The sequence below is a fragment of the Polypterus senegalus genome, chromosome 13, assembly GCF_016835505.1.
Source record: "Polypterus senegalus isolate Bchr_013 chromosome 13, ASM1683550v1, whole genome shotgun sequence".
NCBI lineage: Eukaryota > Metazoa > Chordata > Cladistia > Polypteriformes > Polypteridae > Polypterus > Polypterus senegalus.
In genome coordinates, this window is record NC_053166.1 from 21052066 (window position 1) to 21072037 (window position 19972).

Consider the following 19972-nt stretch of genomic DNA (forward strand, 5'->3'; position numbering starts at 1 on the left):
GTACAGAAAGAAAGACATAAGCGGACGTAATATCACTGAGTAACGATGGTATGAATATGATAAACAATTTCTTTCAAAGTATTGTTGTCTTTTTGAGGTAAGTTGGGGTTTTCTTTTTGTTTTCCATATTATAAATGATTTGCTACGTATAGATTAATAAAAAATAAATTAAACAAATTGTTAACTACAGTATTTCCGTATCGTTGCATTCTTTACGTCTTTATATTAAAGAAGAGTACCTTATTTCTTAGAAAATAATAATGATAGAGAGAGGTTGGGAGGATGCACATATACAGTGCATTGCTCCACCGACCACAAGACGAAACCACCTCAGGATCCCAAATTAGGTCCCAAGCGCAGCCATGCAATGGGTGACACCTCAGCACCACACTAGTTCGATTGGAATGGTCAGTCCTGCCATCAACCCCCAAGTTCTCCCTGCATGGTGGAGGACCTGCTTGCAGAAATAGATCCTTAAATAATACATTATTCCATAAAATCGCGCCTAACCTATGAAATGTATAGTGGCCATCAGCATTTAAGGCATCATAACTGCAGCTCTGTTGTTGCAAAGTTAATCTGAGCCAATTTAAATGAATTAGAGCATTACATCAGTCTAAAGGAGTATAAGCCATTCAAACCAACAAAAGGTGCAAGTCCAATTCACCCAATTCTTCTAAAATAACATCACTTCTAATTATGAAAGTCCCTAAAGCCCACTACTTGGTCACTTATTCCAAGTGTCTGTGGTTCTCTGGGTGAAGAGAAACTTCGTAATGTTTGTGTTAAAATTACCCTTAACAAGTTTCCAACTGTGTCCCCGTGTTCTTGATGAACTCATTTTAAAGTCACCGCCTCGATCCACTAGACAAATTCCCTTTATCATTTTAAACACTTCAATCAGGTCTCCTCTTAATCTTCTTTTGTTTAAACTGTAAAGGCTCAGCTCTTTTAATCTTTCCTCATAACTCATCCCCTGTAGCCCTGGAATCAGCCTAGTCGCTCTTCTCTGGACTTTTTTTTTTTTTTTGCCCATAAAAGTTCTGTGAATGGTACTCCACACATCAGGGCACTATATAACCAGAAATCCCATTAGCATTCTTAATGGCTTCTAAGCACTTTCTGGCAGTTGATTTCTTAGAGCGCACTATGACCCCTAAATCCTTCTCATAAGGTGTATTCTCGATTTTCAGACCTCCCATTGTGTATTCAAACCTAACTGTCTGCTGTCCAAGTCTCTCTGTAATAATTCATCAGATTCCAGATTATCTGATAATCCACCTTTCTTGGTATCATCTGCAAATTTAACCAGCTTGCTATTTATATTTCTATCCAAATCATTTATATATATATATATATATATATATATATATATATATATATATATATATATATATATATATATATATATATATATATATATATATATATCCACCCATCCATCCATTTTCCAACCCACTGAATCCGAACACAGGGTCACGGGGTCTGCTGGAGCCAATCCCAGCCAACACAGGACACAAGGCAGGAACCAATCCTGGGCAGGGTGCTAACCCACCACAGTATATATATATATATATATATATATATATATATATATATATATATATATATATATATATATATATATATATATTAAAACAGCAGCACCCCTAACACTGACCCCTGTGGGACACCACACTTAACATCAGCCAATTTCAATAAGTTTCCTTACAACATCACCCTCTGCCTCCACTGTCTGAGTTCATTTCTGCACCCATCTACAAACATCACCCTGCATTTCTTTCAGTTTCATGCCCAACATCTCCTGTGGCACCTTATCATCCTTCAGATGACCTGTTGCTTTAAATGGGTATAATGCACATCTTTAAAAGGCTTTAGGGCATTTTACTAAAGCCCCAACCCATTAGATCTAAATAAGCTTGCACAAATATGGATGATATTGTGGTGCATTAGGGAGGGACTCAGCTTTGTATAATAACCTGTTTTGTTTGCACTTTACCCCCATGTCTGTGTGGGATTCATTGAGGTTTTTTCTGTCCACTTTCTAGAAGACATATCTGCAAATTATACTCGTGTATGTGTGTGTGCCCTGCAAATGACTTGTATTCTGTTTCACTTTTAGTCTTTACTAGGAATGACTCATCTTTCTTTGAATCTGTAATGGAATAAGCAGGTTCAAAAAAAATTACAAATGAATGATTGTCTAACAAATGCCCTGGAGGGAAAAGAGTAATCATTTGGATACAACCTGCATCCTAAATTTAAGCCCTATCTTATCTGTAATACATACAGAATACAGAGAGCCTGCCTGTGTGGTCAGGAAAGCCCTGCACCTCCCTTGCACTTTCCCGTATCTCAGCATTAGCTTTTCTGAATTTAGTGTCTTTTATGACTTTACATTGCTGCTTCTTAGCTGCTTTGCTTATAGGGATGTTTGGTAACATGTGGGGTTACAGCTGTTGATTGTTTGGTGAGGCGCTTTGTCATTCTGTGAAAGGAAACAAGAATCAATCAAGTTTTGTAGAGCACCTTTCACTGCATTCACTGCTCCTTACAGGAACGTTTCAGAGCAATTGACAAAGAAGTAGAATGTTGTACATGTGAATATATCAGAGTAAACAATGATTAAAATAAAAGTAATTGAGAAAACTTCCAATAATATTTTATAATAGATAGATAAAGCAGAAAGATAGGTGTGAAGGGCACTATATAATAGATAGATAGATAGATAGATAGATAGATAGATAGATAGATAGATAGATAGATAGATAGACACTATATAACATTTTGAAGATTCTACTCACAATAAATTAATAAAAATGAAAGGCAATATATATAGAATGTGAAAGATGCCATTGACAGAAAATTCATAGATTTGAAAGGCATCATACAGCCGGCAGAAGGAACTACTGACAAATAATTGATAAAAATCAAAGGCACTATACAGCGTGTAGAAAACACTACTGTTAAAACATTTATAGAAATCTAAGGCTAAAATAGAGCATGTGGAATAAACTACAGACAGTAAACTGTATAGCTACGAAAGGCACCATACAGCATGCAGAAGATACTACAGACAATAAATTCAGAAATATGAAAGTTGCTAAATATCTTGAGGATGATACCACTGCCAATAAATTGATGGTTATGAAAGTTGTTATACAGAACGTAGAAGGTACTATGTAAAATAAACTAAAATGAAAGGTAGACAGATTGCCATGAGATACACTAAGTATAATATGCAAGGGTTCATATAAATGAAGCAGATGCAGAAATGCAGTGTAAATTAGATACAGAAAATTTAAGACAGATTGATAGATATGAAAGGCACTATAAGATAGATAGATAGATAGATAGATAGATAATGCTTTTATTTATCATATTAAATCATATTTTGTATCAGTATACTGCTGCTGGATTATGCGAATTTCCCCTTGGGATTAAAAAAGTATCTATCTATCTATCTATCTATCTATCTATCTATCTATCTATCTATCTATCTATCTATCTATCTAGGAAATTCACATAATCCAGCAGCAGTATACTGATACAAAATATGATTCAATATGATAAATAAAGCATTATCTATCTATCTATCTATCTATCTATCTATCTATCTATCTATCTATCTATCTATCTATCTATCTATCTATCTATCTATCTATCTATCATATAGTGCTTTTCATATCTATCTATCTATCTATCTATCTATCTATCTATCTATCTATCTATCTATCTATCTGTCTATCTATCTGTCTATCTATCTGTCTATCTAAAGGTACTCTATAAGGTATGCGGATGGCTACGGAAGACACAAAGAAGCATAGTAATAATTTGTATTAAGACAGGAAGATGTGAAAGGAGCTATATCCTACAGATTACATTTACTTATATTTATTAAAATGAATATTTTAATTACTTAATATGAACAAGGTAAAATAATCTATTGCTGATAATTATATAAATACAAGCTATATGTATCCATATATTTTCAAGTAGAATCTTTCAGGTATTAAATTGGAAGAGCTGATGACTGTAGGAAAGGCACCATTACAGGGCAATTCATGAAAATGACTGCTCTCACTCATACTGGGCTAAAGTTAAACCACCAAACAGCATGACAGAGTTTGATCATAATCCAGTCTCTGCTATATATTCTTTATATAATGTATTTTGTATAAACCCTTATAAGATGTACAGTGACAAACTGGTTAATGCTGCTCTTTCCCAGATCCAGTGTTCAGGGTAGTAATGTCACCTTTATTCATCCTCTCTGTGCAGTCTGAGGGTTCTGACCGTGCATGTGAAGTTTCTCCAGGTACTTCAGCTTTCATCCCACATCCCCAGAGAAGTGTATGCTAAGTTGATTGAAATCTCTAAACTTTTCCCAGCATGTATGTTAAGAGATCCAACAATAGACTGCACTCTTAAAACTGAGGAGATGCCAGAGTGATCCTTCTGGTTAATTCCATAGAAGACCCACTTTTGGTTCCCAAAAGAACAATTCATATGAAAGTTCCATAAAGAATATTTGTTTATTTAGGTTCATACCAGGCTCCATAAATAACCACAAATAGATGATAACAGACTTATAAAATATTAAGAGATCATGATTTCAAAAGGATTCTTGCTGCAAACAAAAACACGGGCTAAGTTCCAGTTAGGTTTTCTTGATCTGTTTCATCCTGCTAGGTTGCCTACTAAGCAAAATATATTTCTGTTTAATGCCCACATCTTGGGAACGTGGGAAAAAGGAACTCTTCTCAAAATGAATCGATTCTTTGTCAATAAATGGCTTTACAAGGAACACACAGACCTGTCAAGTGCCATTTAGAACTGTTACCTTTAAGACTGTGATGCCCCATTCAGGGTTGGTTTTTACTCCCTCATGTGTTTGAATTAGAAGCAATGACAAAGACATGCTGGTTAGGTGAATTGATGTTACTAAATTGGCCCGTGCGTGTGTGTGTTAGACCACTCTGTGATGGACTAGCATCCTGTCCAGAGATTGTCTCTGCCTTTCTCACAATGCTTGATGGGATGGGCTGGTCCAGCTGGTCCAGCTTTCTTGGAATAATGTTCAGGATAAGCTGGTTTACAAGATTAATGGATGGTTCTGAGAATGTTCTTATTACATTTTATTAGAAAAATAAAACATACTTTACAAACTCTGAAGTTTAAAGTGAACTGGCAAACTCTTCTGACATGCTGTTGAGATGTGCTCCTCAGGTCTAGGTTACAAATCATTCTAGTTTGTCATATACATTGACTCATATTGTGGATTGAATATCAAATGATTCCCCGAAGACCGCCTGAGTCTACCACTCCACTTATACATCTCCTGTATATTTGATGGAAGCCAGCTCTCATCATATTGCCTCCAAGTTTTTTACGCTGTCATAACAAGTAGAGTGCGCCACACAGGCCATACACACAAGTTGAGCTGAAAACAGCAGCAAAACACCCTCTGTTTATAGCGCCTTGCTCTATCTTAAAGAAGCTCTTAGTAAAATCCAAGTGCCTTCAAAGTATTCATTTCACAATCCGCTTTGCAGTGCAATTTGGGTGAGACTCACCCAGCACTGAGATGTTTCTACTTTTAGCAATTGCACAAGCTGTGGAGCAACAGAAGAAGCATCTTAAGCAACTTAAAAGTGTAAAATAGCACAGAACAAAAAGCAATCTTACCTGAAGTGGCACCAAACCACACACCCCCAGAAACAGCCAAATAAGAAAAAGGCGTCCCACGTCCCCCCAAGCCGCTGCCAGGCGAGCTGCACAAAGCTCCTCTCTCTCACTTCCCGTCTGTCTCCAGCACTGTCCAAGACTTGCGTTTCTGTAAGACTCCTTCCAGCAAAAACAGCGTCTGAGGAACAGTTTCCTTATTGTGCTCTCCTCCAGAATTTGGGCAGATTCTTTAAGTGTGTGGGGACGGCTGTCCTAATGTGCTCCTCCACTGGGACCTCCTCAGAAAGCCGTAGACGTGTTGTTTATTTATCCAAATGAAGGCGCCTCATCAGGCATTGATCAAGGAATGTCTAGCGGCCCCTGAGAGGGCATCAAAGGCGGCCTTTTAATTTAATGCACTCACTCATTAGGTGAGTACAAGCAGCAAGGGTCGGCCCCTGCCAGGGTGCGTGCCGTGCGGATTCGGGGTTCAATGATGACCAACGACAGCAGAGGGGAGGGGGTGAGAAGAAAAAGTTAGAAAGTTTTGAAAGTTTCTTAATATCATGGGAAATGCACAGCTTAAAAAATAAAGATCAGCTGTACCACTGGTTTGATTTTGTAGGTACCCTCTTTTGCTGCAGTGTCACGTTAGAAAGAGGCAAATTCAAATGAAGGGAAATAAAAGGCCACTCCGTTTTACAGCAGAATGCATCGGAGTTAAAGCTCTGCAGAGCAGACGTGCTTCTGCTGTCCTGACGCGAGACGGAGTCTGTTTTCAATCTCACCCCTCCGCCCCCATCCCCCCAACTCCCCCTCTTTATTTTCCTTCTCTCTCTCTTTCTCTCTCTCTCTCTCTCTCAGGATATGAGTGGATGACTAGAAAATTCATAACCCATGCCAGCAGCTGACTAAGGCTTTTCATTTTATTAAAAAAGTTTTTTCTTTAGGACGAAAGAGTACTCGGCTCTCTCACTTGCTCACACGCTCTCAGTGTTAGACTGAAGTGCCTGGTGGAACTAATTAGAAAGCTGCTACGGCAAGGCTCGACAGTACAGAACTCTGCTTGTCCAAGAGAAAGAAGCCTTCAAGCAAAAGTGTTTGATCTCTTCACACGGGAGCCTCCCTGAAATTCACACTGTGGGACACTCTGCAGCACCTTCAGAAAATACACCGATCAGCCACAACAATAAAACCACCTGCCTAATATTGTGTACATCCCCCTCGTGCTGCCAAAACAGCTTTTTGACCCATTGGGGCATGGACTCCACAAGACCTCTGCAGGTGTCCTGTGGTATCTGGCACCAAGACGCTAGCAGCAGCACATTTAAGTTCTATAAGTTGTGTCGTGCGGCCTACATGGATCAGATTTGTTTTTCCTGCACATTCCACAGATGCTCATTTGGATTGAGTTCTGGAGAATTTGGGGTCCAAGTCACCACCCTGAACTCTCATTAATGTTCTTCAGACCATTCCTAAACAATTTTTGTAGTGTGGCAGGGCACATTATCTTGCTCATAGAGGCCACTGTCATCAGGCAATACTGTTGCCATGAAGGGATGTGCGTGGTCTGCAAAAATCTTTAGGTAGGTGGTACATATTAGTAACATTGACATGAATGCCAGCACCCAAGGTTTCCCAGAAGGACATTTCTCAGAGCATCATACTGCCTTTGCTGGCTCATCTCCTTCCCAAAGTGCACACTGCTGCCATCTTTTCCCCAAGTAAGCATTGCAAAAGCACTTGGCCATCCATATGACCTAAAAGAAAACAAGATTAATCAGACCAGGCCACCTTCTTCCTTTGCTTCATGCTCCAGTTCTACATTAGAACAATCTATATGAGAATAGCCCAACAAAACGCCAGTCCTATCCGCTTAATTCTTCCGAAAATACCATCATAGTCTAATTTTGAAGGTTCCAAAAGTTCTACTGTCTATCATACTACTTAGAAACTTCTACCACAGTTCTTGTACCCATCATATGCACTTTCAGTAGTTGACAGTGGTTAGCATGGGCACTCTAACCAGTGTCATACACATGCCCATGGGAGACAGCTTATGGACTTGAATTATTGTAATTACCCTCCAAGCCAGGGGGTGGCACTGTCTACTAATCCTTTCTATCTTTTTCCCTCTGCAGTCCTGCAGACGTAACTCAACTCTTCTGATATCACTTCCGGTTCCTGGGACATCACTTCTTGTTCATGTGCCTCTGGACCCGCCCCTTCATGTCCATTCACCATATGAAATTCATCTTTGATAACTGTATTCAGTTCTGTTCTGAACTCATGTCTGTAAAGATCATTTCTTTTGCCAATTACTTGAGGGATATGGGGTGGCTACCCAAGACCTTTACTTTTCAGCAGAAAGCTGTGGTGCACTTTGTGTTCAGAGACCTTTCTGTCACAGCCTGCATTAAATAATTCAACAATGTATGCCACAGTAGCTTTTTTGTGGGATTGGGGCAGGCTGGCTAGCCTTTACTCCTTACATGGACAACTTTCGGTGGAAACTAACCACTGCCTTTCGGGAAGAATCTACAAGACCTTCCATTTTAGAGATGCTCCTATCCAGTTGTATAGCCATTTCAAATTGGTCCTAATCAAAAGTACTTAGGTCCTTACGCGTACCAATTTTTCTTGCTTCCAACACATCACCTTCAAGAACTGGCTGTTCACTTGCTGCCTGATATATCCCACCCCTTGACATGTTCCATCGTAGTGAGATAATCAATGTGATTCACTTGACCTGTTAGTGGTTTCAATGTTGTGGCTAATTAGTGTTTACCAGACTGCACCACTAATGACACCGAAACAAAGACAAAACAACACACTGACCAAACTCAGCCAAGACATGGCTACTTTAGCCTTAACTCACATTTCCTCTTGTCCTGCCTGAGCCTTCACTTTTAACTAATATTGGACCAAACAGGTATTTTGCTTCCTAAGATCACGTGTAGAAGTTCACAAGCTCTTCTGCTCATAATATCAACCTTTATTTACCACTAGTGGAACAAGCCGACCTAAGGTCCTAAATTAAAATGCTCATAAACACTAAGTTAAAGATAACAAGCTGTTGATACTTCTGATGTTTTCGAAACAGTCACAGCTTTCAGTTCCTGTAGAGGTCATAAAATGTTTACTGCTTCTTGTGGTTCATCTGGAGCAAACTAAAATTTTCTGTCTTAGCAACACGTTCTTTTTTTTTCAATATTAAAAAATACAGCTTGACATCTAGCAGAGTATGCAACACAACACCTGGTCCAGACTTTGGCCCTTCCACATCTGGACTACTACAAATCTCTGCTGGTGGGAAGACTTACATGTGTCACCAAGCTGCTCAAGATGATCCAAAATGCAGTGGCATGTCTGGTGTTCAACCATCTGTAATTCCTCTCTTCAATAAACTTCATTGGTTCTCTGAAGCAGCACTAAAAGTGTCTCCTAAGCAAATAAAATAAAAAATAAATAAATAATCATATCATTGATGTAACTTTGCTAAGTATTGGTTTTCAAAGAAACATCAATGTAAGGATGTAAGAGCAACTCTTTCATATGGTTAGATGTTTCGACTGTTTAACGATCTTCTCGATTGTCAGAGTGCATTTCTGCCTCTGGGGTGTTCTTGCATTTTGTATCGTGGACTTTTTGTTGCATGCCATGAACCATCGTGCCTGTCTGCAGCTCAATTGCTCCATTTTGTCACCTACATAAATTGACTCCTCCATCATAGACTACATTAATAATGGAAATGAGTCAGAGTACTGGAGGCATGTAAAGGACTTTTTTCTTGTGGTGCCAGGGTCACCACCTGCTGCTCAACATCAACAAGACAATAGAGTTGGTGGGGGACCTTCAGTATGCCAAAGACCAGTCATCATTCAGGGGAAGGATACAGAAGTGGTACAGAGTTTCAAGTACCTGGGGGTTCACATAAACAGCAAAATGGACTGGTCTGACAACACAGTGGCACTGAACAAGAGGGACCAGAGCAGGCTGTACTTCCAGTCCATAGTGCCTAGTGTAATGTTGTAGGCTGTGATCTCCTATAGAGACAACTTTTTTTCAAAAAATGCAAAATGCCTGAACAAACTAATCATGGAAGCTACAGGGCCACTCCTGTACACACTTAAAGTATTTGTAGAAAAGAGAATTGTAGCAGAATTGGATGCCATCATGAAAAATCCCCATCCCCTCTAGGGGGAGCTCTCTTGGTGCACTCTGTTTTGCACTATGTACATTAGGTCATCCTTCTACTACTCACATCTATCTATCTATCTATCTATCTATCTATCTATCTATCTATCTATCTATCTATCAGTTATATAGTGCCTTTCTATCTATCTATCTATCTATCTATCTATCTATCTATCTATCTATCTATCTATCTATCTATCTATCATAAAGTGCATTATCTAGCTATCAAACAGTGTCTTATCTATCTATCTATCTATCTATCTATCTATCTATCTATCTATACATCATATTATTGTCTTATTGCTTGTATATACTTTCCTGCAAAATTGTCACATAAGAATTTCACAAAACTCCACAGTGTATGCAACAAAAACTTCTGATCCAATCTAATCTAACCTTGTGGGCACAATAGATATATTACAGGGCCTATAAAACATATTCATCCACTGAGACATTTTCATATTTTGTTTTTCTATGACTGAATAACCGTAGATTCAATTTGGGTTTTTTGACACTGATCAAAGACTCTTTAATATCACAAAGATAACAGTTCTCTGCAAAGTCATCAAAATTAACTACAAATGTAAAAAAGAAAATAACTGATCACATACGTAATTGACCCCCATTAATATGACACATCCAAAATCATCACAGATGCAACTAATCGGTTTGAGAAGTCACAAAAATAGTTCAATGGAGATTACCTGTTTGGGGTTTTAGTTCAATTGATAGATACAGCACTTTATTACAATATCAGAATAGAAATCCACCTTTATTTTGCATAATGTCTTTCGAAAGTAATCACCATCTAAAAGTACTTTACAACTGTAGAAACATAACACAATTTCATATGTCTATTTTTTTAACAAATGTAAAATAAGCAGATTAGGTGAATCACTCCAGGTCACCCATGAGTTAAAGGAAAGGACTGAACCACAAACCACATGGTTTACAATCCAGTGTCTTAGTCACTAGGCCGCAGTTTAGCAATAAGAGTAAAGTCATTTATTTAAACAGATAAGAGATAATGAATATAGTTAGTGTGACCAATAAACAGAGCGAGGTCACCAAAAGGATGGCTGGGGCAACAGCCACACTACCCCAATTAACTTAGAAATTTAAAAAATTAACAAAACAGTGCCCTGAGCACAGAAGAAAGCGGCTTGATTCAGCTTCACCAATAAGCTTTAACAGAAACATCCTTCAGCGTTGGCTCTGTGTTCATTGATGGTTTGGATCAAAAGAATATGATCTGCTGGGGGATGACCTCTTTTTATGGCATCCAAGGCAAAAGGGCTGGTGCCCACTCTGGGCAATATTGTTGGAGTTAGACATCCTTGTTGTTCATGTCAAAACTGCATTGGAAAGACATGATACAGTAAGTGCCAGTACACCCTCTCTCATTTCTGAGTGGTATCAGTTACCTCATCTGAGCCAGGAAGGTGGTCCTCCAGTGCCTAGATAGATAGATAGATAGATAGATAGATAGATAGATAGATAGATAGATAGATAGATAGATAGATAGATAGATAGATAGATAGATAGATCTGCTCGTCAGGGAATTGGGAAAGGTAGCCAAAGAGCCGTTGGAGAAGCTAAAGGACTACGTGCAGCAATTTGGTGGGGAGCCTCCCATATATCATAATGTGGCGGTACAGGTATGTGAAACCCGTACCGTATATAAAACAAGAGGGACGCAGTGTAATCCGGGACCGCGTTTATTAAGTACACGGCGTGCCCTACAAGAGAGGCCGGTACGTTAACCGAGTGGTCAGCGGAAGGGCTAATCGATCCGGGGCAGCTAGACAGTGCTGATTCCCGGAGCGAGATGGCCCTTAAGACGCTGCCACCGGTAATTTGTAAATCAAGAGGGGTGCAGACAGTAAAGGGGCTCTCTTCATTTAGTAGAGAGACTCAGACTGTGGACAAGCCCCAGATCAAGCAGGAGATCCCGAAAATAAAACGGGGGTCTCCTGACAAGATTTGAATAGAAGCAGAAAGAGAAAAAGCAGCGTTAGAGGCGGCAGGGGTTTCTCTCTCAGCAAAAGAAGGGGCGGACCTAATATTTCCTTATTGTTTTCAGTCCCGTAGGGGGAGAATACCAGGAGGACCAGCAGTGTTACGGATGCCGAAGGTTGGGCCATATTTGGCGGAACTGTTCTTGGATAGAGGGGGACAAGATGTCGGTTCGGACTAATATTCCCCCTAGGTTCTCCAGGGACCAAGATATTCGTATTAATCAAGGCTCAACCAGGACGTCCTCTTGGAGGAAGACTTCCCTCTCGGGGCATGCCGCTCCGAATAATAATTCGTCGCTGGGGAGGAAATACTGTGAAGGATGGCCGGCCATTTATCCCGGCCAATACCCCCAAGCCACCAGGTGGAGCCCTCCTTGCAGCATGGAGGTCCCCTGAAGACCAGCAGGGCATCATGGACAATGGAGTTTTTATGCAAAGCCCTGCTGGATACCGTGGGGGCCACAGGAGGGAGCTGCAGGGAGGACCAAGGGCTTCTTCGTGCCCTGTGACCCGGAGGTTCGTCATAGGAAGAACGACGGACTTCCGGGTTGAAGAAAAGAACTTTTACCTGACCCGGAGGTGATTGAGGATCACATGGACTGGGGATTGAGAACACTTCTGGGTCAGGGATTATAAAAGGACTGTGGGAGCTCCCAGACGGCGAGCTGAGCTGGGTGGAAAGGTGGCAACGCGTCTGGGAGCTGGAGGATTGTGTATTATTGATTTATTGTGTATTATTGGTTATTTAATGAGTATTGTGGAGGAGATTGTGCTTTGTGCACTGTGATGACAAAATAAAGTCACCTTGAGGACTTTTACCTGGTGTCTGGAGTCATGGACAGGGGTTCAAGGGAGCGAGAGCGCCCCCTATCATTCACAATAGATAGATAGATAGAGTGAGAAACCCGCCTGGCCACAGACAGACAGACACCGAATGTCCTGAACACACACACTTTATTTCTCTCAAATGTGACAAACAGCACCACAATGCCTAAACCAAGAGCAAATTCCAAGAGCAAAACTTAAAAGAAGTGGTGAGGCGGGTGGCCTTCTGCTGTTATGCACCTAAAATCTGGAGTACCCTGCCAATAGGAATTTGCCAGGCTAATACAGTGGAGCACTTTAAAAAACTGCTGAAGACACATTACTTTAACATGGCCTTCTGATAACTTCACCTTCATTTAATCCTGATACTCTGTATATTCAATTTATTATAATAACTATTCATGGTGGCTTTAAAGTCCGCACTAACCCCTACTCTCGCTTCTGTTTCTTTTCTCCGGTTTTCTGTGGTGGCGATCTGCGCCACCACCACCTAATCAAAGCACCGTGAAGTTCCTACATTGATGGATTAAAAGCCAGAAGTCGACATGACCATCATCATCAAGTCCTTCCATGAGAACCCTGAATACAAAGAGGACTGTTTCATTTATGTTAGGTAGAATGCTCAGAGGGAGCTTGGTGGTCTCATGGCCTGGAACCCGTGCAGATTTTATTTTTTCTCTCCAGCCGCTTGGAGTTTTTTTTTGTTTTTTGTTTTTTCTGTATTCACTGACCATCAGACCTTACTCTTATTCTATGTTAATTAGTGTTGTCTTATTCTAATTTTGTCTTTTATTTCTCATTTCTTCATCATGTAAAGCACTGTAAGCTACATTATTTGTATGAAAACATGCAATTTAAATAAATGTTGTTGTTGTTTTTGTTGTAAACCGTCCAACTGTCTCTTTCTCTTTATCTTTTATCTTTTCTCTCTAAGTCTTCAGCCACCTTTTCCTCCTCCTTCTCAGGCTCCTGTCTTCTCCCTCCCGAATCTAGCTTTGAGTGGAGTGCGATGGCCTCCTTTATACAGCACCCGGAAGTGCTCAAGGTGTTTCCCGACTAACATCCGGCAGCACTTCTGGGTGTGACGGAAGTGCTGCACACTGACTCAGCTCCTCTTCTGACCCGGAAGTGCAATTCGCCACCGTTCTGGAGCTGTCCAGGCGCCCCCTGGTGGTGGCCACATCCTCCTACAGGGTTGAGTGTCCTGGCTCCGTGGCCCCCTTGCAAGCCAGGAAGGCTGCCTTCCCATGTTCCGGGGAAAATACTACCCCTTTCCCGGTCCTTCCCATCTCCCGGTGTCCCGGTGGGGCAATGTCCCTGGACATCTGTCAGGATAGATAGATAGATAGTTAGATAGATAGATAGATAGATGTGAAAGGCACTATATAACAGATAGATAGATAGATAGATAGATAGATAGATAGATAGATGTGAAAGGCACTATATAATAGATAGATAGATAGATAGACAGACAGATAGAATAGATAGATAGATAGATAGATAGATAGATAGATAGATAGATAGATAGATAGATAGATAGACAGATAGATAGATAGATAGATAGATAGATAGATAGATAGATAGATAGATAGATAGATGTGAAAGGCACTATATAACTGATAGATAGATAGATAGATAGATAGATAGATACTGTATGTTAACAACCTAGTTCCATGTCATTTATAGGCTACTTTAATATTTTTTATTATTCTGTTTGGCTTTATATATTATTTTTCAATTATTTACAAAGAGTTTGAATATTTCTAGCCATGAAATGGACAATGTAAAATTAAGATTTTGTTTTTATTATTCATGGCACAGGGGTTGCTTATGGAATTTCATAGTTCATATGTGTGAAGGCAAACATTTGGTACTTTGCCAATAAAAACATTTAATTTCAGTTCTAGGAAGATAAATAAAGTTGCAAAAGAAAGCAGTTGTGTGCAGCATCTTACCAGAGGGTCTTGTACTATTGCCTTATAACATCTGGGTTCAAAACCCAGCCAATCTGCCATCTGTGTAGAGTTGGCATATCCTCCCAGTATCCATGTTGGGTTTGCTCTGGTTCTTGTGACTTCCTTCTCACCTCCAAAGCAAGTTCAGCAAGTTAAATTATTTATGATTAGGCTGACATTATTTAAATGAGTACGGGTTTGGTGCTGACTCTCAGTGGTCCTGAGTTGTAATGATTGGATGTGGAAAATGGAAGCAGCATACCCACTTATAATTTAATTCCTTTGTTGTACTTTTGCTGCCAGAAACAGAATCATTTTCCTTATACAGTAAGTCTTCTTTGGTAAAAAAAAATAAATAAATGACTTTAGGAAATGTGTTCTTTTCTGAATTTCCTTCCCAGTCTTTTATTAACCAATAACAGTTCTCTTATCAGTTTTGAGGTTGGAGCCAAGTAAGCCACAAAGAAGAAGACTGGTTGGAAGGAAACCTATAATTTGCAGTTTCCGGTGTCTCTCTTTAAAGTGTAAAAGAGAGATGCTTTGATTGGACAGCAGGCCGTCTTGGTCAGACAGGAGTGTTCATTACAATTTTGCATCTAGGATAGTGAATTTTTAAATAAACTGGCTCGCAAAATGAAGTGTTTGGCTTGAAAATCTAAAATGCTAAGGCCGTGTCTGGTGAATGCATTATTAAAGAGGCTGGCGGAGTGGATGAATATAATGGTTGTTTCCTTTGATTAGTGGATAAGTGCTTAGTGGTTTTGCTGTCATGTTTCAGATGATGTGAGGGGTTTCTTGGTACCGTATACAGTGGTCAGTAGAAGTCACGACATTCTCATATTAAAACTGAATAACACCAGGGCTGGATTAAGGTGGGTGCTACTGATGCTGCAGCATTAGGCCCATTCCTGAAATAGGCCCAAAAGAAAACAGACAAGAAATTTCCGGAAGCTAAACAGTTTGCATTTGCTATATTAACCTCAAAATAATTCTTAGAATGAAATTTAGGGTCCGACTTTTGGACACCTAGACACAGCATTACTTATTATACAGTTACTATTGTTCTTTGCGCTGTGACTTAACTATAACGTCGTTGTGTTTATTATTAACCAAAGATTTCAAGTTAATGCTATCAATTTTACTTTAAACATTTTACTTAGTAATTTAGCTGCGTTTATTGGAATATCTTGGGGATCCTTGCCACTTTATTATTGTTCGTTAAGTGCCATGTAGTAAATTTTTCACCTTGAAAGTTAGTTGTACAGTAAAGATCAGTGGCTATTTAAATGGTTATCTGTAAAGGTAAAACTAAAAGCCGACCCGCAGGTGCTGCATGGATGTTTAGAATTTTTTAAATCCTCAACGGGATTCTGGTCTATTATGAAATTTAAATCGTGGACAAATTTTTACCCTCAAGAGGCTGAACTGAGTCATTTTGACCCAATGTCTCTGCAAATTCATTTTTTCTTACTTGGTTTCGTAAGAGAATTGCGAAATTTTGTGTATTTATTTATGTTTTCTGCATTAAGTGCACTTTTCGGACAATTGCTATTGAATGTTGATGTTACATAATTTGATGTTAATCTCGAGTTGTTACGATACTACGTCGTTATTATTATTCATGTTCAATTAAGGCTGGCTGGTTGCGTTGCAAGCAGTTAAGCCTCCTTGGTAGGTCTGAGTGCGCATGTACGGTGAGTGTCGAACGCACATGCACCAATGGCGAGAAAAAATAGGCCTTTTTTGTGCTGCAGCATCAGGCCCAATTTCGACTTAATCTGGCCCTGAATAACAGTATGCATTATTCACTTTCATAAAAATAACTAGCCAGAGTATGCAATGTTACCTGGTTGTATTTGCTTAATGGCTGAAGGTAAAAAAGTTAAATATTTAAGTGTTTTTTTAAATTTGACCCTGTTGTCATTGCTGGCTAAAAGGCAAGTGTCCCATCTGCCATCTACACCACCTCTCTGATAACCATCAATGTCTCAGCTCTCATGAGCAACTCTTTAGTGGGTTGTATGTCCTGTGGTTTCTCCACTAGATGTTTCATACTATATTATTAAACTGGATGGTTTGTTAAGCAACTAAATCATTGATATGGCATGCAAGCTAGCAAAACTACTGTTTTTTTTTGTGTTGTTCCCGCTGTTGAACTCCTCTTCATGATGAAACTTGTGAAAGTCCATAAACTCCATATGTAAGTTGAGTTCACTGCATTAATCATGTGTGAACCCGGCCCGGACACAGACAGGTGGACATGTTGTTTTCCACCACCACACGTTTATTTACAACCATATTTACAAGTAATCAAGTGCAACACAAACCCCAAATGTCCCCAAAGTCCTGGCCAACACTAAATGCCTTTCTTCGGGCCGCCTCCACACTCCTCTCGTGCCTCGTTCCTTCTTCCACCCGACTTTATCTTTGAATGAAGGGAGACGGCCCCTTTTATTCATATCCCGGATGAGCTCCAGGTGTTCCCGACACTCCCCCAGCGTGGCGGAAGTGCCGGCTGTTCTCCCGGCAGCTCACCGGGTGTCCTTTTAAATCTTCCCCCCAGCACTTCCGGGTGTGGCGGAAGTGCTGAGGTAACAGGTCCCCAAGGCATTGGGGCGCCTCCTGGCGGTGACCACGGGCTCCTATCCTTCAACCTGTGGCCCCCAAAGCAACCAGGGCGGCGGTCCCCACGTGATCCAGGGTGGGCGCAGACCCACATACGGTCCCTCACGGCGTCCCGGCCGGGTCGTTGCCCCTGGCATCCCTGACACATGCAATATTTCATGGCTATCCAGTCAGCTGATTTGGAGTAATGTGTGTTTTTTGTGGTGTTGACCCTCCCAGGCCCCAGTGAAATTTGTGAAACTCCTTGAAGTCTATATTTTAAATTGAATGAACAATAATATAAATGCAAAACATTCTGAAAGTAGGCATGGCCGTTTTTAAGTAATGCATGATTTTTGTGTTTCCACCACATCACCATGTCGGCATTTCTGTTGAATCACTGATGTGGAATGTAACATTCACTATAAGTATGGCTAACGTGTCATATTAATTACCATCGGCTAAATCATTTTGGCATGCCTCTCTCTATACATATTATTCGAGAAAACATTTGAAAAGCCTTAAAGTTAAGTTTTTATATTGTACCAATGATAATATGCATGAAAAATTCAACACATGTCAAGATTCTCTACTGGGGATCTAGCCCTCTATCGGAGGGTGAAAAATGACACATTTCTATCACGATCGACCATATTTACACTTTAGACATTTAAATTGAAGCACAAATTTTAATATTTCAAATATCTGACCCATTTATTCTTGTTTGTTATGTACTTCTGATGAAGTTAGTCATCACATTTCTTATGAACACCCTAGGCGCAGGTAATGGCGCCCACTGACAGCACTTCCCCTCATTGTCTGGACTGTGCACCCTTAACTTTCACAAATGCCACCCTTCAGATGATGACACCTAAGGTGGCCACCTTGGTCACCTAATGGATTGACTGGCTCTGGTATGTCTTTTGAACATGTTTTGATTATTTCTAGTAACTGTTGTAATTATTTGTTCTTTCCTGTATCTTTATGTCGTCCATGTAAAATTGATGTGACAGAGTGTATGGTCAGTGTTGGTTTTTGACTTTGCATCCATACTGTGTGTCGTTTAATCTCTTTGACAGTGGTTTGAGAGCGGGTTAGAACCAGAAGGGCAAAGTGAGTCTCCTCGGAAGATGTCTTGTTGTTAATAAGTATTGTGAAAGGTGCTATACAGGCGCCCGACTTGAAACAGACTGGACACAGAGGCACACATACAATAAAACAACTTTTTATTTTTCTTCACCTGTGGGCGCACATCTTCCCCATGTCCCACAAGCAGTACACAGTCCCAAGCACAGCACACACACCAAAACACCAATAAAGTAAAGTGTTGTCCTCCACTCCTCCTAGGCAGCTTCGTCCTCCTCCGCCCAACTCTGGCTCCTGAGTGGTGGTTGCTGGCTCCTTTTATTAGGCACCTGCACTTCCGGGTGTGGTAAAACTACTGCCCAGAAGGGCCCAGCAGCTCCCATTACAGCACCCTGTGGAACCCAACAGGGCTGCACCAAACTCCACCTCCCATGAAACCCTGCAGGAGTCCGAGGCACCACTGCAACCCAGGGAGGCTGCCATCTAGCATCCAGGGAGAGGTATCGGGTCTCCCATGCTTGTTCTCCGGGAACATATGCTGTAGGGACATCCCATCCGGGGCCCGCCAGAATATTATAGACAGTGTATGAGTGCAGGATGTATTTTATAGAAGTGTAATATTTGTATTAGCCATATGTGTTGGACATTGTCTAATGCTTTTTGTAGTGGATTCTGTGTGTAGATTTGTATATTTTTGAATGCCTGCTGGAGTATCACAGAGTCAATGAAGAGCTGTTCTTTGCAACCTATATATGTTGCCATCTGCAGCCTTTTTGTTGTTTGGTAAATATATCATCATCTGTGCGATATCATCATGTCTGTGATGTACAGTATGTGTATATTTTGTTTGTTATGCATGCAGTAAGTGTTTTGCAGAGTGAAGGCAAACAAGTGATATGTCTTTAGTTGTTGGGATTTGTAGTCTTTTAACTTGGGTTTCATGTATGTGATGATTTTTAAAAAAAAACTGAGGTGACATTTGTGTGTTGCGTATGATGCTGGTCAGTTTGTCTGCAAGCACTGAATGCAGAATGGTGAACCTCTTATACCTGAAGTGGCGATCTCCATCCAAATCTGATGCCTTCCAATTGTGTGTTTAGCTTACCATTTCTGTAAAGTCTGTTAAGATGTTGTTATTATTAAAAATTTGGAATTAACTTGCTTAGAGATCTTTATATAGACAACGTCTTTGCATCCTATGAAAAATTACATTCCAAATTTAACATTCCAGCTACACATTTCTTTCACTATCTTCAAATCAGGAACTTTGTTAAACAGAACCTTCCAGATTTTCCTCATCTTGCACCCTCAACCATGCTGGAAAAATTATTGCTCAATTTCAAGGAGTTAGACTCCATCTCTACAATATATAAAATCCTTTTACAATCCCTCCCTTTCAAAGATCCAAGAGGACACTGGGAAAATGACCTCTCAATTAATATATCAGAAAAGGAGTGGAAAGTAGCAATGCAGAGAATTCACTGAGCTCCATATGCAAAGCATACAATTATACAACTCAAAATTATATATCGAGCACATCTGTCTCGACTAAAACTCTCCAAAATGTTTCCAGGGCATAATCCAACCTGCGAACGTTGCAACCAAGTCCCAGCCTCACTG

The 19972-nt window shown here is 40.2% G+C and overlaps 1 protein-coding gene across 1 annotated transcript in view; it reads right to left on the reverse strand.

The window, feature by feature from the left end:
* The window catches only part of pdgfrb (platelet-derived growth factor receptor, beta polypeptide), a 146873-nt gene extending 140449 nt beyond the window's left edge, over positions 1-6424 (reverse strand). Inside the window, exon 1 of the mRNA XM_039774317.1 lies at positions 5689-6424. The gene's annotated coding sequence lies outside the window, so the exon portion shown is untranslated. The remainder of the gene's footprint in view (positions 1-5688) is intronic.
* Between the last annotated feature and the right edge of the window lie 13548 nt (positions 6425-19972).